Here is a 16996-nt window from a genome sequence, read left to right as displayed (position 1 = left end):
GATCTCTCTCTATCTCTTTCTTACTCTTTCTCAGTCTCTCAGGCACATATACACACAATTTGCATGTAGTATGTCCAGCTATAGGTTAAGGTTTCAGTTCTACCTTACTTAAGGCTCTGCCTTAAGTACAGTACAATTATCAGATTCAGGACATTTAACCTCTATACTATACTTTTATGTAATCTAAACTCCAGAGTCCAATTTTGTCAATTTTCCCAAAAATGTTTTTTTTTAAGATTCTATTTACTGATTCATGAGAGAACCAGAGAGAGAGGCAGAGACACAGGCAGAGGGGGAAGCAGGGTCCATGCAGGGAGCCTGATGCGGGACTACATCCCAGGACCCAGGATCACGCCCTGAGCCAAAGGCAAATGCTCAACCACTGAGCCACACACGTGCCCCCCAAAAATATTCTTAATGTCATACTTATTCCTCCAGTTCATAATCCAGTCCAGAATCAAATGTTGCATTTATTTATCCTGCTTCTTCTTTCTTGTTTAAGACAGAGGAGTTCCCTACTCTCTCATGGCCTTGACAGTTTCAAGAATAGGGCCAGTTATTCTACTGAATAGTCCTCAATTTGGATTTGTTTGATGTTTCCTTACAATTAGATTGGCATTATGCATCTCTGGCTAGAATACTGTATAAGGGATTTTGTGTAATTTCAAAGCATCACACTTGAAAGTATACAATCTCTGTGTGCCTCCCACTGGCAGTGTTAACTCTCATAATGCCAACAAGGTGTTATATGATGTCTCCACTGCAGACTTACAATCCCCACCACCCCTACCCTACAACTAATAAGCAATCTGAAGGCAGACAAGTTGAGATAAAGCAAATATTCTGCTTTCATTAAAGTCCCCCCTCCATATTTAGTATCCTTTGGCAACTCCTGTCCAAATAAACTTTTAATGTAGTGGTTGCAAAAAGATTTTCCAATGGTAGCACTCTCTACACATTTGTCCATTGGAATTTTGCTTTAAGAAAGATCTTCCCAGGTGCCTGGGTGGCTCAGTCCGGTTGAGTGGCTAAAGGTCTGCTTTGGGTTCAGGTCTTGGTCTCAGGGTCCTGGGATGGAGCCCGCATTGGGCTCCCTTCTCAGCGAGGAGCCTGCTTCTCCCTCTCCCTCTGCCTGCAGCTCACTCTGCTTGTGCTTTCTCTCTTTCTCAAATAAATAAAATCAGAAAGAAAAGAAGAAAGAAAGAAGAAAGAAGAAAAGAAAGAAAGAAAGAAGGAGAAAGAAAGAAAAGAAGGAAAAAGAAAGAAAAGAACGAAAGAAGAAATAAGAAGAAAAAAAACTCCCTCCCTCACAGTCGCCTCCATAAAACTACCATAACGAACGAAAAAAAAGAAAAAAGAAAAAAGAAAAAGAAAAGAAAAAGAAAGAAAGAAAAGAAGAAAGAGAAAAATTCATCCATTCTTCTCTTTCTGATTATCTATTTTAGAATTAGGGATCCCTGGGTGGCTAAGCTGTTTAGCGCCTACCTTAGGCCCAGGGTGTGATCCTGGAGACCAGGGATCAATTCCCACATTGGGCTCCCTGCATGGAGCCTACTTCTCCTTCTGCCTGTGTCTCTGCCTCTCTCTCTCTCTCTCTCTCTCTCTCTCTGTGTGTGTGTGTGTCTCTCATGAATAAATAAAATCTTTAAAAAAATAAAAATAAAAATGGTTATAAGTGAAAACTGACAGGAATGTGATGCTAACTGAATGTAGAGTTTAAAGTGGTACACAGGCCAGGAAGAAGTGGAAGGACTGGCCAAGTGAGGCCATTCTGGGCAGTTCTAAGTAGTTGTGTCCATTAGAGAACTCACCTGTGTTTCAAGTGTTATGCTAGGTACACTGCCAGCATCATTTCTAATTTCCCCAGGCACTGGGCCCAATACACCTTTATCATGTACATATTATCATTATGTTTGTACATATGAGGCTCAGATCATATGATTCAAATTCATATTAAAATCCACAGCAATAAGCAAAGATGTAGTGGTAGGTTTGAGAAGGGAAATATTTAAGGCACCAGGGTAGTAGGTATACAGCCTAGCAAGTGGCAGGCAGTGGGGAGGACACTTGGGAGTGGGGAGACACCTGTCATTTGAGCAAGTGGTTTTTTTAATTTGGTACAACATTTTAAAGAACAATATAGAAATATTGATCAAACAGGTAGCATAAAGATTCTTATGAAGTAAATTTTCCTCTAGAACTGATTTCTTAAAAAAAAAAAAGATTTTATTTATTTATTTGAGAGAGAGTGAGAGACAGCAGGAGCAGAGGGAGAGGCAGAGGCAGAGGGAGAAGCAGCTCCCCCACCAACAGCAGGGAGCCCAGTGCAGGGCTCCCTCCATCCCTGAGATTATGACCTGAACCAAAGGCAGATGCTCAACCAACTGAGCCACCCAGGCACCCCAAGAACCATGCCCCTATAAAAGTATTCCAACAGGGACACCTGGGTGGCTCAGCAGTTGAGCATCTGACTTTGGCTCTGGGCATAATGCTGGGATCCGGGATGGAGTCCCATATTGGGCTCCTGGCAGGTAGTCTGCCTCTCCCTCTCTGTTTTGTTTCTCATAAATAAGCAAATTTTAAAAAGTATTCCAACAAACTGAAAATGGTCATAATTTAGAGTGTGGAATATCAACAATTTTTTAAAATTGATAAATAAACACTGTACATAGCCTCATCACATATCAGGTCAAGCTTTCTTTACCAATGAGTTTATTTATTTATTTGAGAGAGAGAGAGTAAGGGAAAGTACAAGGTGGGGAGGAAGGAGGAGGAACAGAGGGAGAGGGAGAAGTAGACTCCCAGCAAGACCCTGGGGCATGACCTCAGCCAAAAGCAGTTGCTCAACCAACTGAGCCACTCGGGTACCCCTACCAATGAGTTGAAATACATAATGTAGGATCCCTGGGTGGCGCAGCGGTTTGTCACCTGCCTTTGGCCCAGGGCGCAATCCTGGTAGACCCAGGATCGAATCCCACATCGGGCTCCCGGTGCATGGAGCCTGCTTCTCCCTCTGCCTGTGTCTCTGCGCCTCTCTCTCTCTCTGTGACTATCATAAATTAAAAAAATTAAAAAAAATTAATAAATAAATACATGATGTATATTCCCCAAAGAATAAAAGTATTACTCTTAAAACCTAGGGGGAAAGGTCAAAATAAAAACAAATTCCTGGCAATGCATCCACTTCAACTTTAGGCCATCCCTTTCTTATATGCTTTCATTTGAAATAAAAGCCAATCAGAAAGATCAAATTACTTAAATAAAGAACCGCTAATGTCCTTGGCATATACTGATTTCATTAATTCCTTAAGCCCTTGGTATATATTGATTTCATTAATCCCTTAATTGTCAATGTGCTCCAGGCAAAGACCACCAGGAATACACATGCAGTTGAATAAGGTGGTTTATTACTCATTACACAAGATGAACTTATGCCATGGGGGAACCATGAGGTGCCTCAATATGAGGGTTTTGACATGTTATAGGATGTGTTGGGGTTGTTTAGTGACCTTGTGGAGGGTTTCAGCAAGCAACTTTTTTTCTGCATTATATCCCTGTGTGGAGTCAGGGGTAATTTTATGATTTACTATATTTTTTAAAGATTTATTTGAGAGAGAGAGAGAGAGTGAGAGCATGTGCAAGCAGGGAGAGAGAGGGAGAGAGAGAGAGAGAAAAAATCCTCAAGCAAACTCCCCACTGAGTAGGGAGCCTGATGTGGGGATCACTCCCAGGACTCTGAGATGATGATCTGAGCAGAAATCAAGAGTCAGATGCTTGGCCAACTGAGCCATCCAGGGGCCCCCGATGATTCAATATCTTAATTAATCTCTCTGGAAGGATAGAAGTCCAGACAGAGAGCATGCCTAAAACTGGTAAAAAATAATATAATAAAATAAAATAAAATAAAATAAAATAATAAAATAAAATAAAATAAAATAAAGGCAGTCCACTTGGTATCATCAAAGACAGGCATCTTTGTTTCTTTTTGTGGTTAGGATAATATTCACATTTTTGCCTCTGATCAGATATGATTAGAGAGTATTTTTGTCTTGATTATTGACACAGGATGACCCTGTGTGATGGTGATGTTCTAGGAAACTGTTTATATTCAACCTAAGAACACCAGTGCCTACCTATGATTCTCAGGCTAACTCATGGCAACACAGGCATCATACATAGCAACATCGAGCTCTTGGATGTCAGGGCTGCTTTTGTCTTTCGAGGTGCTAAAATATAATAAAATAGAGACTAGGTTTGAAAATCTCCCAAGCAAACCTAACAATTAGCCACATAAGCAAATTAAATTAACTGATGCCATGAACATCAGCAAAACTTAGGTTATTTCTTACAAATGTGTCTGGTTTTCATAACTGAAGCATATCTTTCCAATACGGTATAAGAGTCACTTAATCAACCCCCAGCCACCTGGAAACCTCCATTGTAAGAACCAATCATTGTAAAGGGCAGGTTCCTCACTATCATTTTAGAAACCACCCTGTAACACTAAAGCCCTGAACCTCAGACCACATTTGCCCTTGAATTTTCCTTCTTTATGAACAGTTTGCTTCTTACTCACGAAAATATTTATATTGACTTTTTGGTAAAAATTTGTGTGCAGCGACTGGCGCCAGAAGTGGGATTTGGAAAAGACTCCGGGTTCCTCAGTTACTACAGTGAGTAACTGAGTGCTGTACGTGTGGAGTCCGTAGTACTCACTGCTTCCTTGCTGATCCTGGAGTTCCAGGTGATCTCTCCCAAATCCAAGCTCCATTCCCTGTGTGGTGACCTCTGCAACTGACTGAGCAACTTCCTTGCTTTGTTGGTAAGTCACACTCCTGTCTGTAAGGAGAGAATGCCCTTGCTTTCCTGGGTTTAGGGGCAGTGGAATATTCCTGGGTTCTCCACTGATTTGTTGTCTTAGGAAATGGGTTCCACCTAATCCAAAACTTGGAGCAGGATCTTGTGCCTTTTTGAAAAATGGGTAAACTTGTGGATAGTTTGAAGTTGCAGCAGCCACTTTGGGGAAGCATTAATTTTGATAAGTAAGTCTGTTTCAGGGATACTCTTAAAAAGAGAGAATCCAGGGGCACCTGGGTGGCTCAGTGGTTGAGCATCTGTCTTTGGGTCAAGTCAAGATCCCGGGGTCCTGGGATTGAGTCCCACATCCAGCTCCCTGCAGGGAGTCTGTTTCTCCCTCTGCCTAAGTGTCTGCATCTCTGAGTCTCTTATGAATAAATAAATAAAATCTAAAAGAAAGAGAATCCCAAACCTCTCCAAGACAAAGGAATGCATTCTCTTATTAGTATACAAAAATTTCTAAAAAAAAAAAAAAGCTCCGAAAATAGGTTCCTCGAAAAATATAACAGTATATTAAAAAGCTTTACTGAAGGGACACCTGGGTGGCTCAGTGGTTGAATGTCTGCCTTTGGCTCAGGGCATGATCCTGGGGGTCTAGATGGAGTCCTGGATCCAGTGCCGCCTGGAGTCACAAGTCCTGCATTGGGCTCCTTGCTGGGTGGAGGGGTAGGGGCGGAGGGGGGTTACTTCTCCCTCTGCATATGTCTCTGCCCCCCCCCATGTGTGTTTGTGTGTGTGTGTGTGTGTGTGTGTGTGTGGAGTCTCATGAATAAATAAATAAAATCTAAAAAAAAAAAAAAAAGCTTTAATGAAAACCTGTACCCATCCCAGCAGTTAAGCTTAACTTATACCATCTGCCAAAAATGCAGTTTGGACCCAGCTATTTTTTTTTAAAGAGTTTATTTATTTATTTATTCATGACAGGCAGAGACAGAGACATAGGAAGAGGGAGGAGAAGCAGGCTGATAGGAGACTGGATTCCAAGACTCCAGGATCATGCTCTGAGCCAAAGGCAGCCACTCAACCACCTAGCCACCCAGGCGTCCCCAGCTATTTTTTTGAATTTTGAATTATTATACCTGACACATGGCTAACATTTGTAGATGGTTGCTGTAATATTTGCATTGGGCATTTATGTATACCTATGTATGGATATATATTATTGTGCACTAAAACTGCTGATGTTAGCCTTCTGTGGGCCATTTCAGGTGATCTCAAGGAGATATTGAAAACAAACTGGGAAAAAGGTTAAGTGGAGGCATACAAGCAATATTTTTCAAAATCAGATATGACAGAAACATATGTTAAAATGATCTGAGGGTCTTTCACATGTCTCTGTGGAACTTAGTAAGCCTTCATCTCTACAACCAAACAAATTATACCTTGTATGACCAAGTATTGGTCAGAGACAGTTTGCAAGTACCACTCTCCCTTTGCCTTCTTCCTATGTATAATCTGCAACAGCGAACAAGCTCCGGAGCAGTTCTTCAGAGCACTTGAAATATGGTCTCTGGGTGCCTGGGTGGCTCAGGGATTGAGCATCTGCCTTATCTCAGGTCTCGCTCCTGGGATGGAGTCCCGCATCAGGCTCCCCAAGGGGCGCCTGTTTCTCCCTCTGCCTGTGTCTCTGCCTCTCTCTGTGGGTCTCTCATGAACAAGTAAATAAAATCTTAGAAAAGAAAAGAAGGAAAGAAAGAAAAAAAAAAGAAAAAAGACAAGCCGATCTCCTCCGGGGCTAGAGAGTCCTCAGTAAGACGGGGATCAAAGCATTTACTAAGATATTTGCAGGTTGGCTTTCTTTCAGCTGGCATGATGTATATGTGATATTTTTTAAAGAGCTCTATTTAATAACCAAAAAGGGGGGAATGTCTGTATAAATTATATCTCAGCGACACCTGGGTGGCGCAGGGGTTGCGCATCTGCCTTTGGCTCAGAGGGTGATCCCAGGGTCCTGGGATGGAGTCCCGCATGGGGCTCCCTGCACGGGAGCTTCTCCCTCCCGCCTACGTCTCTGTCTCTCCTGAGTAAACAAACAAATAAATGATCTTTTAAATAAATGAATTCTTTCTCTGTCAGAACTTTAGACGCAAACCCAGATGTGTTTCAGGCATGCAAGACCCGAGATCATCTGTGACTACAAGCCGCGATTTCTCTGGATCCCTAACGCCGGGAGCGCGAGCCCAGCGGCGGGGCGGGGGCAGCACAGCGCCCTCCGCGGAGCCCGACCCCTCCGGCGCGCGCCCGGCTCGGGGCTCGGGGCTCGGTGCCCGGGGCTCGGGGCTCCACGCTTGATGCTCGGTGCTCGGCGCCGGCCCTGGCTGCCCCCCGCGCGGTCCGCTGCCCCCTGTCGGCTCGCGTCCGCCCCGGCCCCCCCGGCCCCCCCGCTTGCACGGCCGCAGGTTCCAGCCCGCAGAGCCCGGCTGGCGCGTCCCGGCCGCGGGGACTCGGTGGCGCAGAGCCGGGGTGTTCTGCGGGCTTCGGCCCTCTTCGCTCAGCGGGGTGTTTGGTTCGCGGCCCCAGCGGAGCCGCGAAACCCGGGGGCCGGGGGTGGGGCCGGCCGGGGCCCTGGGGGGCCGCCCTGCTCCGGTCCCCGCCGCCGGTTCCTCGGCGCCACTTTCGCCAGCAGCGTCCGGGTGCGGACTGCGGGGCCTCCGGCCAGCCCAGGGCACCGTCGCGGCCCCCGGGTCGGGCCCTGGCCCCGCCCAGGGCCGCCAGCGCCGGCCTTGTGGTGCCCGCACTTCCCAGCCCTCCCGGAGCCGCCCTCCGGCCGGGACGCGAGCCGCCGGCGCGAGTCACAGCTCGGACCCGGGCCGCGTCTCGGCGTCTGCCAGCGGGGACGCTTCTCAGCCGCAGCACCGCCGGCCGCACAGCGCGGGTTCTCGCGGCCAGCACCGCCGCTCTGGCCCCGTTGGCATCTCTCCGGCCACGCCGCCCGGGCCCTGTCAAGGTGCAGCTTCCCTCCTGTCACCGACCGGCTCTCTCGGGGGCGGCTGCGCGGCGCTCGGTCCCCGAGCCGGTCGAGACGAGCCCGCGCGCTCCCTTTCCCCGCGAGCGCGGCGACGTCCCCGCCTGCCCCCACCCCCGACCTTAGGACGGGCACCGCTGGAGCCGCGGGGCTCGGTCTCGGGGGCTCCAGACCTCGCCGTCCTCGTCGACTTCTTCCCTTTAGCAAATGTGGACTGCGCGGCGCGGGGCGCGGGATTTCCTGGTCGCCGCAAGTCGGGCTCGGTCGCTCCACAGCTTGTACAAATCGGGGAAACCGGCGAAGGACATTTCTCAGCCGCAGCAGATCCCGCTTAGGGAGATCAAGGGCTTTGCCACGCCCGCAACACCTTAGGAAAAGGAGTCCACGTGGACTCTGGGCAAATCGGTATTTAATCCTGCCTTGGAGATTTCTCCCTCCCACCAGATCCCAGTTTAGAGATTAGCATAAGGCTGGGAGCTTTAGCTGAGCCCCACTTTTCCAGGTGCAGTGAGTCCCAATGAACCGTGCCTGGGATAGCTAAGATCCCGGGAATTCAATTCAAGAGAGAATATGTCCAGATTTTCCAGGACGCTGTGCCTGTTTCTGAGGCCTGTCGTTACTCGAAGGTAGCAAAGTGTGGTTTGGAAACAAGTACCCTTGTTGTTGGGTCCCACAGAAGTACGAGTCTATCGGCAAAACCCATTCTCTTGTCCTGTTTAGCTGGTTTTCTATGGTTTTGCTTAGAATTTCTTGCTATAGAAAGCCCACCTTGGCCATGCTTTTTTTTTTTAATTTATTTATGATAGTCAGAGAGAGAGAGAAAGAGAGAGAGAGAGAGGCAGAGGGAGGAGCAGGCTCCATGCACCAGGAGCCCGACGTGGGATTCGATCCCGGGTCTCCAGGATCACGCCCTGGGCCAAAGGCAGGCGCTAAACCGCTGCGCCACCCAGGGATCCCTTGGCCATGCTTTTTATCACTAAATCCAGAAGCCCACATCAACAGACTACAAAAACTTCACACTCATACGAACTTTTGGAAAATTCGGACTTTGCTGTTTTTGATTGTCAGGCTCACAGAAGTCGATGTGTATTTGCTAAAGCCCTTTCTGATTTGCAGCAAGCTCTGGGGTGTTCCGCCTGAGTTATGGTTGCATCCTTAAGCTCTTAGAAGTCGATGTGTGCTGGCAAAGCGATTTTTAAATCCTACCAATGCTGGATTTGCCATGGGAGAGACCCTGCCCCCATTTACTAAATCCCCTCGAAGTTGATATAAATTGGGGAAAATATTGTCTTCTTCGTAGCTACTTCTGTAAATCTAGATTTATCTGCATCTCTGTTTATTATGCCATCAAAGTCGGTGTATATGGACAAACTCTATTTCTTAGTCATAATAAGTGAGGAGTTAGAAACGAGAGGTCGGTCCAGCATTTATTACACGAAATCCTGTAAAATCGGTATATACCGCTGAAAACAGCTTCTTCATCGTGAGAAGTTTCGGCGGTGCAACAGAGCCTGCCTTGTCTAGTCACTCCTAGGAGTCATGTTTTTGTAATAGGAAGTTTGAACTTCTTTGTGTTTTTTATTCTAGAGTCCAGTAGAAGACAGCGTCCACTGGCTGAAAAGATTCCTTGTGCACAAATTGCTCCAGGAAATCTTGATTTGGCTATGCTCTTGTTTAATGAGCCTGGAGAAGTCGATTTGTTAATCGTGGCGACGCTGTCTGCCTGTGGAGATACCTTTAGGTGGAACAAATACCGGTTTGGTTTAGTCGTTGCAGCCGTCTCTCAGATCGACCTCCTCTGGGACTGCGGGTAAGAAGACCGGATTATCGTAGGCGGCACGATTTAGACCTACTTTCTTTCGGTTTAGAACTTTGGCTTGAAAACTATCCTCTTTATGCTTTTAACACATTATACTTATTTTTCAGGTTCATTTCGGGTTTTTTTTTTTTCTTTTTTGTCTGTTTCCGCTTTGATTTGATCAGGGGGGCGGCGGGTTCTAGGTATCCTCACCACCTTATCTGTTTCGTTGTGTCCTCTGATTAGTTAGCGCTCAGCTTCCCCTTGTCCCTGGCCCCGCCCACCAGCCCAGGGGGGCATAAGTACCCGGGCTGTAGGAGCGCTGTCGGCTTTGCCAGTTTAATCTGTGCAAAGCTCAAGACCTGATCTGAGGCCTCCTTGGTGAAACAGCATTTTCTTGGCTGGGTGAAAAAAAATCACATGAAAAAAAGATAAAATTAAAAATTAAAAAATGAATATCACATGGACTTGTTTATTTTTTGTCACATTCAACAAGTCGATATACCCTGTGGAAAAGCGACTTCTAAAAAACAAAGTGAGAGAGACAAGAGAAAAACGACTTCTTTGTCCTACCACTTATGTGATATCCAGATTTAACTTTACATTTGCCACCTCGCTGAAAATCGTTGTATACTATTGAACTCCGTATCTTTCTGTTAAAGTCATTTAAAAAATCATATAATATCGTGTATTTCCTTCAAACATTCAAGACGTTGGTATACACTGCAAAAAAACGACTTTTAGCAAAAAAGAATTATAAATAAAAAATTAAATTAAATTATAAAGGTGAGTGAAAAAAAAAAAAACAAAAACGTCTTTTTCCTAGCCAGTTCTGAGAAATGATAATTATGTAATTGCCACGACTCTGGAACCTGTTGTATATGTATGAACTTGGAAATTTCTGCCAATAATGTAAAAAAAAATCATATCAAAAAAACAGAAAATAAATGAAACTATAAATAATAAAAATAAATAAGTAAAATAAATATTGCATGAACTTGTTTATTTTTTCTCACATTCAACAAGTCGGTATACACTGTGGAAAAACGACTTTCAGCAAAAAAAGAATTATAAATAAAAAATTAAATTAAAGTATAAAGGAGAGAGAGTGAAAAAAAAACCAAAAACGTCTTTTTCCTAGCCAGTTCTGTGAAATCATGATTAAATTATGTGATTGCCACGTCTCTGGAACCTGTTGTATATGTGTGAACTTGGATATTTCTGCCAATAATGTAAAAAAAAATCATATCAAAAAAACAGAAAATAAATGAAATTATAAATAATAAAAATAAATAAGTAAAATAAATATTGAATGAACTTGTTTATTTTTTCTCACATTCAACAAGTCGGTATACACTGTGGAAAAACGACTTTGTGTAAAAAAAGAATTATAAATAAAAAATTAAATTAAATTATAAAGGAGAGAGTGTGAAAAAAAAACCAAAAACGTCTTTTTCCTAGCCAGTTCTGTGAAATCATGATTAAATTATGTAATTGCCACGTCTCTGGAACCTGTTGTATATGTGTGAACTTGGAAATTTCTGCCAATAATGTCAAAAAATCATATCAAAAAAACAGAAAATAAATGAAATTATAAATAATAAAAATAAATAAGTAAAATAAATATTGCATGAACTTCTTTATTTTTTTTCACATTCAAAAAGTCGGTATACCCTGTGGAAAAACGACTTTCAGCAAAAATAGAATTATAAATAAAAAATTAAATTAAATTATAAAGGAGAGAGAGTGAAAAAAACAACAAACAAAAACGTCTTTTTCCTAGCCAGTTCTGTGAAATCTGATTAAATCGTGTAATTGGCACCACTCTGGAAGTCGTTGTATACTAATGAACTTGGAAAATTTCTGCCTATTATGTAAAAAATATCATATGAAAATATATATCTATAAATATTAAAAATAAATAAATAAATAAATAAATAAATAAATAAATATTACATGAACTTCTTTATTTTTTTCACATTCAACAAGTCGGTATACCCTGTGGAAAAACGGCATCTAAATAACAAAGAGAGATAGAGAAGAGAAAAACGACTTCTTTGTCCTTCCATTTATGTGATATCCAGATTTAACTTTACTTTTGCCACCTCACTGAAAATCGTTGTATACTATTGAACTCGGTATCTTTCTGTTAATGTCATTTAAAAATCATATAAAATCGTGTATTTTCCTTCAAACATTTAACAAGTTGGTATACACTGCGGAAAAATGACTTTCAGCAAAAAAAGAATTATAAATAAAAATTAAATTAAATTATAAAGGAGAGAGAGAGATGAAAAAAAAAAAAAACGTCTTTTGCCTAGCCAGTTCTGTGAAATCGTGATTAAGTCATGTAATTGCCACGTCTCTGGAAGTTGTTGTATATCTGTGAACTTGGGAAATTTCTGCCAATAATGTCAAAAAAAATCACATCAAAAAAACAAAAAATAATTAAAACTATAAATAATATAAATAAATAAATAAAATAAATATTACATGAACTTGTTTATTTTTTCTCACATTCAACAAATCGGTATACACTGTGGAAACAGGACTTTAGTCTACGGCCATACCACCCTGAACGCGCCCGATCTCGTCTGATCTCGGAAGCTAAGCAGGGTCGGGCCTGGTTAGTACTTGGATGGGAAACAGGACTTTAGCATAAAGAAGAGAGTGAGACATAAGCAAACTGTCTCCTTGCCAGTTCTGAAAACATGATGAAATCGTGTAATTGCCACCACTCTGGAAGTTGTATACTAATGAACTTGGAAAATTTCTGCCAATTATGTCAAAAAATATCATATGAAAAAATATATGTATAAATATTAAAAATAAAGAAATAAAATATCAAATGAAATTCTTTATTTTTTTTCACATTCAACAAGTCGGTATACCCTGTGGAAAAACGACTTTTAGCAAAAAAAAGAGAGAGAGACATAGATAGAATGCGGGGGCGTTAGTCCACGTGGACCGACCCGGCCGCCGAAGGGTGTCGCAGGCTCCTTGCAGGGCCCGGGCCGAGGCGCTGGGTGTCCCCTATCCGGGCCCGCCGCCGCCGCCTCGGGTCGCGGTGCCCGCAGCTCCGTGGCCGTCCGGGCCTGGACGCGCGCGCTCGGCCGCGGTTCTGGCCCCGGCAGGTGGGGCCCGGGGCTCCCGCCCGCACCGCGGCGCCCGTCCCCGCAGGCCTGGGGGCGCCGGCAGGAGCGCGGCTGAGCCCCCGGCAGTGCGCGGGCGCCCGGGGGCAGGAGCGGCTCTGGACCTGCCCCCGCGAGGCAGCTCCCCCAGCCGCGGCCGGCGGGGATCCCTCGCATCGGCCTCCGGAGCGGCCCGGGGCGGGGGGGGGCTGGGGGGGAGGGGAGCAGCCAGCGCAGGAGACGACGCGGCGATGGGGCCGGTTCGGTCTAAGTGGACTAACCACCCCGCATTCTCGGCTGGCCCCGAACCGATTTGCGCCTTGGGGTCTTTACGGTGGAGAGCCTTCCTTGACGCTTCCTTTCCTTAATAACCTACAGGTTTTTCAGTTAGCAAACACTCTTCATGTAATCCGTATCTTTAAAAACTTTTCTTCTAGATCTACTGAGAATTTACACAATTCTTTTTTTAAGATTTATTTATTGATTTATGATAGACACACAGAGAGAGAGGGAGGGAGGCAGAGACACAGGCAGAGGGAGAAGCAGGCTCCATGCAGGGAACCTGACGCGGGACTCGATCCCGGGACCCCAGGATCGCACCCTGGGCCAAAGGCAGGCGGCAACCCGCTGAGCCACCCAGGGATCCCCAATTCTTATCCTAATTGCACATGAGGATTAAAGCCTTTTTTCCTTATTCTCAGCTTGTGGCTTTGATTTGGGGCGGGCGCTGTCTGGACCAGAGGAGTATTGGTAGGTTTGGGGCCAAAAGGCACTAGGGAGACTCAGGTCAGAACACGTTAAAATCAAAGAAATGCAAATGAAAACAATGATTACCTTGTGGGAGGTCGATGCGTGGTGGGGGGGAGGTGGGTGAAACAGTGAAGATTGAGAGCACACTTAAGAGTGATGAGCACTGAGTAACGTACATATTGTTGAATCACTGTTACACACCTGAAATAATATAACACCACGTTAATTATACTGGAATTAAAACAAAATTTAAAAATCTATGAAAACAATGGGATATAGCTCAACTACTACAGTGGCACACATTAACATTTTTCATTTTATCCAATGTTGCTAAACATATAGAAAGTTGTAACTCTCAGCCATTTTGGGAATGGATTTGAAGAGCTCTTTGGAAAGGCAATCTGGCTAGTAAACATTCCAATGTGAGCATTCTGTGGGTCCAGAAATTCCACTTCTAGGGATCCCTGGGTGGCGCAGCGGTTTGGCGCCTGCCTTTGGCCCAGGGCGCGATCCTGGAGACCCGGGATCGAATCCCACGTCGGGCTCCTGGTGCATGGAGCCTGCTTCTCCCTCTGCCTGTGTCTCTGCCTCTCTCTCTCTCTCTATGTGACTATCATAAATAAATAAAATTTAAAAAAATAATCTTTAAAAAAAAAAAAAAGAAATTCCACTTCTTACAGGCAAGAAATTATAACTTTAAAAACAAGCATGCTTTTCAGTAAAAAAAAAAAAAAAAAAAAAAGATTAGAAAAAAAGAATCATTGTATAGCTGTACAATCCCCAAACTATGCAGCCCTAGGAAATAAAATGGAAGGTGGGATTTTGAAAAGCTATCCTGGGACTCCTGGGTGGCTCAGCAGTTGAGCGGCTGCCTTTGGTTCTGGCGTGATCCCGGACTCCCGGGATCGAGTCCCACATGGCTTCCTGCATGGAGCCTGCTTCTCCCTCTGCCTATGTCGCTGCCTCTCTGTGTCTCTCATGAATAAATAAATAAAATCTAAAAAGGAAAAGCTATCCTATTACTCAGCTATCAGAAAGGATGAATACCTACCATTTACTTCAATATGGATGGAACTGGAGGGTGTTATGATGAGTGAAGTAAATCAATCGGAGAAGGACAAACATTATATGGTCTCATTCATTCGGGGAATATAAGAAATAGTGAAAGGGATTATAGGGGAAAGGAGAGAAAATGAGTGGGAAAAATCAGAGAGAGTGATGGAACATGAGAGGCTCCTAACTCTGGAAAACGAACAAGGGGAAATGGAAGGGGAGCTGGGGGGGGTGGTTGGGGTGACTAAGTGACAGGCACTGAGGGGGGCACTTGACGGGATGAGCACTGGGTGTTATGCTATATGTTGGCAAATCGAACTCCAATAAAAAATATACAAGAAAGAAAAAAAAAAGAAAGATTTTATTTATTTATTTATTTATTTATTTATTTATTTATTTATTTATTTGAGAGAGAGCACACCCACAAGCAGTGGGGAGTGGCAGGCAGAGGGAGAGGGAGAAGCAGGGAGCCAGTTGCAGGGGCTGGAACCCAGGACTTTGGGATCATGACCTGGGCCGAAGGCAGATGCTTAACCGACTGAGTCACCCAGGTGGCCTGAAATGGAGCTTATTTTATTCTAAAATCCATCTACATTTATTGCACATCAATTTCAATTATCATTTATGAACTCTATAAAATATTCCTTCTTCCTTCTTTTTGAAAGCTCCTCATTATTGTCTTGAGAAAATAACTGCCTAGATAATTCCTTGCTGTTTCACATGCCCAAGATTGAAGGATGAACTTGCTCCATCCCGACACACAGAATTGGTGGAACATTCCCATTTTTGATGTTCAGAAAGGTTGTTTACTAATGAAACTTTTAAAAATAGGTGAGATGCTGTAATTGACATGTGCTTTCCTTCACAAAATAAAAGGAAAAAGTAAAAGAGATGGGGATCTCATAAATTAAAAGAGATTTTAAGACATCTCGACTATATGTAGTGAATAGATCTGGTCTGAATCCAGGTGATCCCTACCTTGAGAATGATGCTAATCATCTGCATTCTGGTCACACTGCTGGGTCTCACTGTAGTGGCTTCTTTCTCATGCATCTACAACACTGACTAGCTGCCGCTAACCTCTGGTCGAAATCAGCTGTCACTGTGGTTCAGGCAACTCTTGGGGAAGGTTCTACACCACTAAATCCAGTCTGCTCCAAGCTGAGCCCTCAAGGGGATCATGGATCTTGAGCCTATGTTTGTCCCACTCATACTCAGCTCAGTAGAGCATTCTGTCTTGAGTATCTTTATCCCATGCCCTTAGATGCAAAGATTCCACGTTGCTCCAGTGAACTCCTTCAGCTTAGCATTGTTGGCTCCCTTGACCAGTTTCCAATCCCCTGCTTCTTCTGTTGTGCATACTTTTATCTTCTTTCATTATTTCCTTATTTCTCCCCAACCAAATCTCTCTCTCTCTCTCTCTCAGCTTTGAGTGCCTGTTCTCTCTCCTTTTTTTCCTATTTATTTCTCATTTTACCTCTACCATTGTCTTTTTTCCTCAGTTCATGCAGAAAGACTGTCTTTGGTGGGAGCCATCTCAAACATTAGAAATTTTCTTTCCTAGCATGAAATCAACCACTATGGGTAATAGAAGTTGAGTGTATCCTCATGGTTTCTTGAGAATACCACAGAGCAGAGCACCTCTGTTCTCCCCCTAAAATTTGACCTTTGCAGAAGCAGGAGGCAGTTCTTTAACTCTCCCTGTGTAGCACCAATCATGAGCACCTTGCTCATGACAGGTGATCAAAACATACTTGTGAAGCTCTTTAAATTAAACTGACTGTGTTATATTGAAGATAAATGTCTGATCAAGGAAATGTAGGCTTGGATGTATTGACAAATTTACCAAGAGAAGATCTGAAACTTTTGAAAAGGATACATCCTACATCCTATCCTGTAATAGGATGCGATTTCACTGTAGATATGATACAAGGAGGAAAAAGCAATCCACCAAGAGAAAACACACACAAAAAGACATTATATATTTTTTCATTGATGTCATGTTTATACCCATGGCCATATCACCAAAAATGACAATAAAAATAATAATTGTAACAGAACAAACTTATATTCGACCAGGGGTATCTAATTACTTAGCCTTTGTTATCAATTTAATCATAAAGGCTAGCTCATAAAATATTACGTTTTACCTCCAATCCACAGATGAAAATATGTGGACAAGAGAGGCTAGGAACTGAGAGTCACATAAATGGAAATGAGGGAGGGGTGCCTGGGTGGCTCAGTCAGTTAAGCATCTGACTTTAGCTCTGGTCACTCTTGGATTGGAGCCGTCCCACTTCTGCCTCTCTGCTCAGCGGGGAGTCTGCTTCTCCGTCTCTCTCTGTCCCTCCCCTCCACTCCTGCTGTCTCTCAAACACATAAATAAAATCTCAAAAAAATATGATGGACCAAAGTTGAACAGAAACTGTGCATCTAGACCTT

General features: G+C 43.8%; 1 long non-coding RNA gene across 1 annotated transcript; it reads left to right on the top strand.

Moving 5' to 3' along the window:
* The first annotated feature begins 4474 nt into the window (after window positions 1-4474).
* LOC119871549 lies at window positions 4475-11244 on the top strand. Its single transcript, XR_005358510.1, has 2 exons — window positions 4475-4822; window positions 9410-11244. It is a non-coding gene; the product is annotated as an uncharacterized LOC119871549 (long non-coding RNA).
* The last annotated feature ends 5752 nt before the right edge of the window (window positions 11245-16996 follow it).

The sequence above is a fragment of the Canis lupus genome, chromosome 4 (genome assembly GCF_011100685.1).
Source record: "Canis lupus familiaris isolate Mischka breed German Shepherd chromosome 4, alternate assembly UU_Cfam_GSD_1.0, whole genome shotgun sequence".
In the NCBI taxonomy this organism is placed as follows: Eukaryota; Metazoa; Chordata; class Mammalia; order Carnivora; family Canidae; genus Canis; species Canis lupus.
The sequence above is the reverse complement of the archived record's forward strand: the minus strand, read 5'-3'. Positions and strand labels throughout refer to the sequence as shown.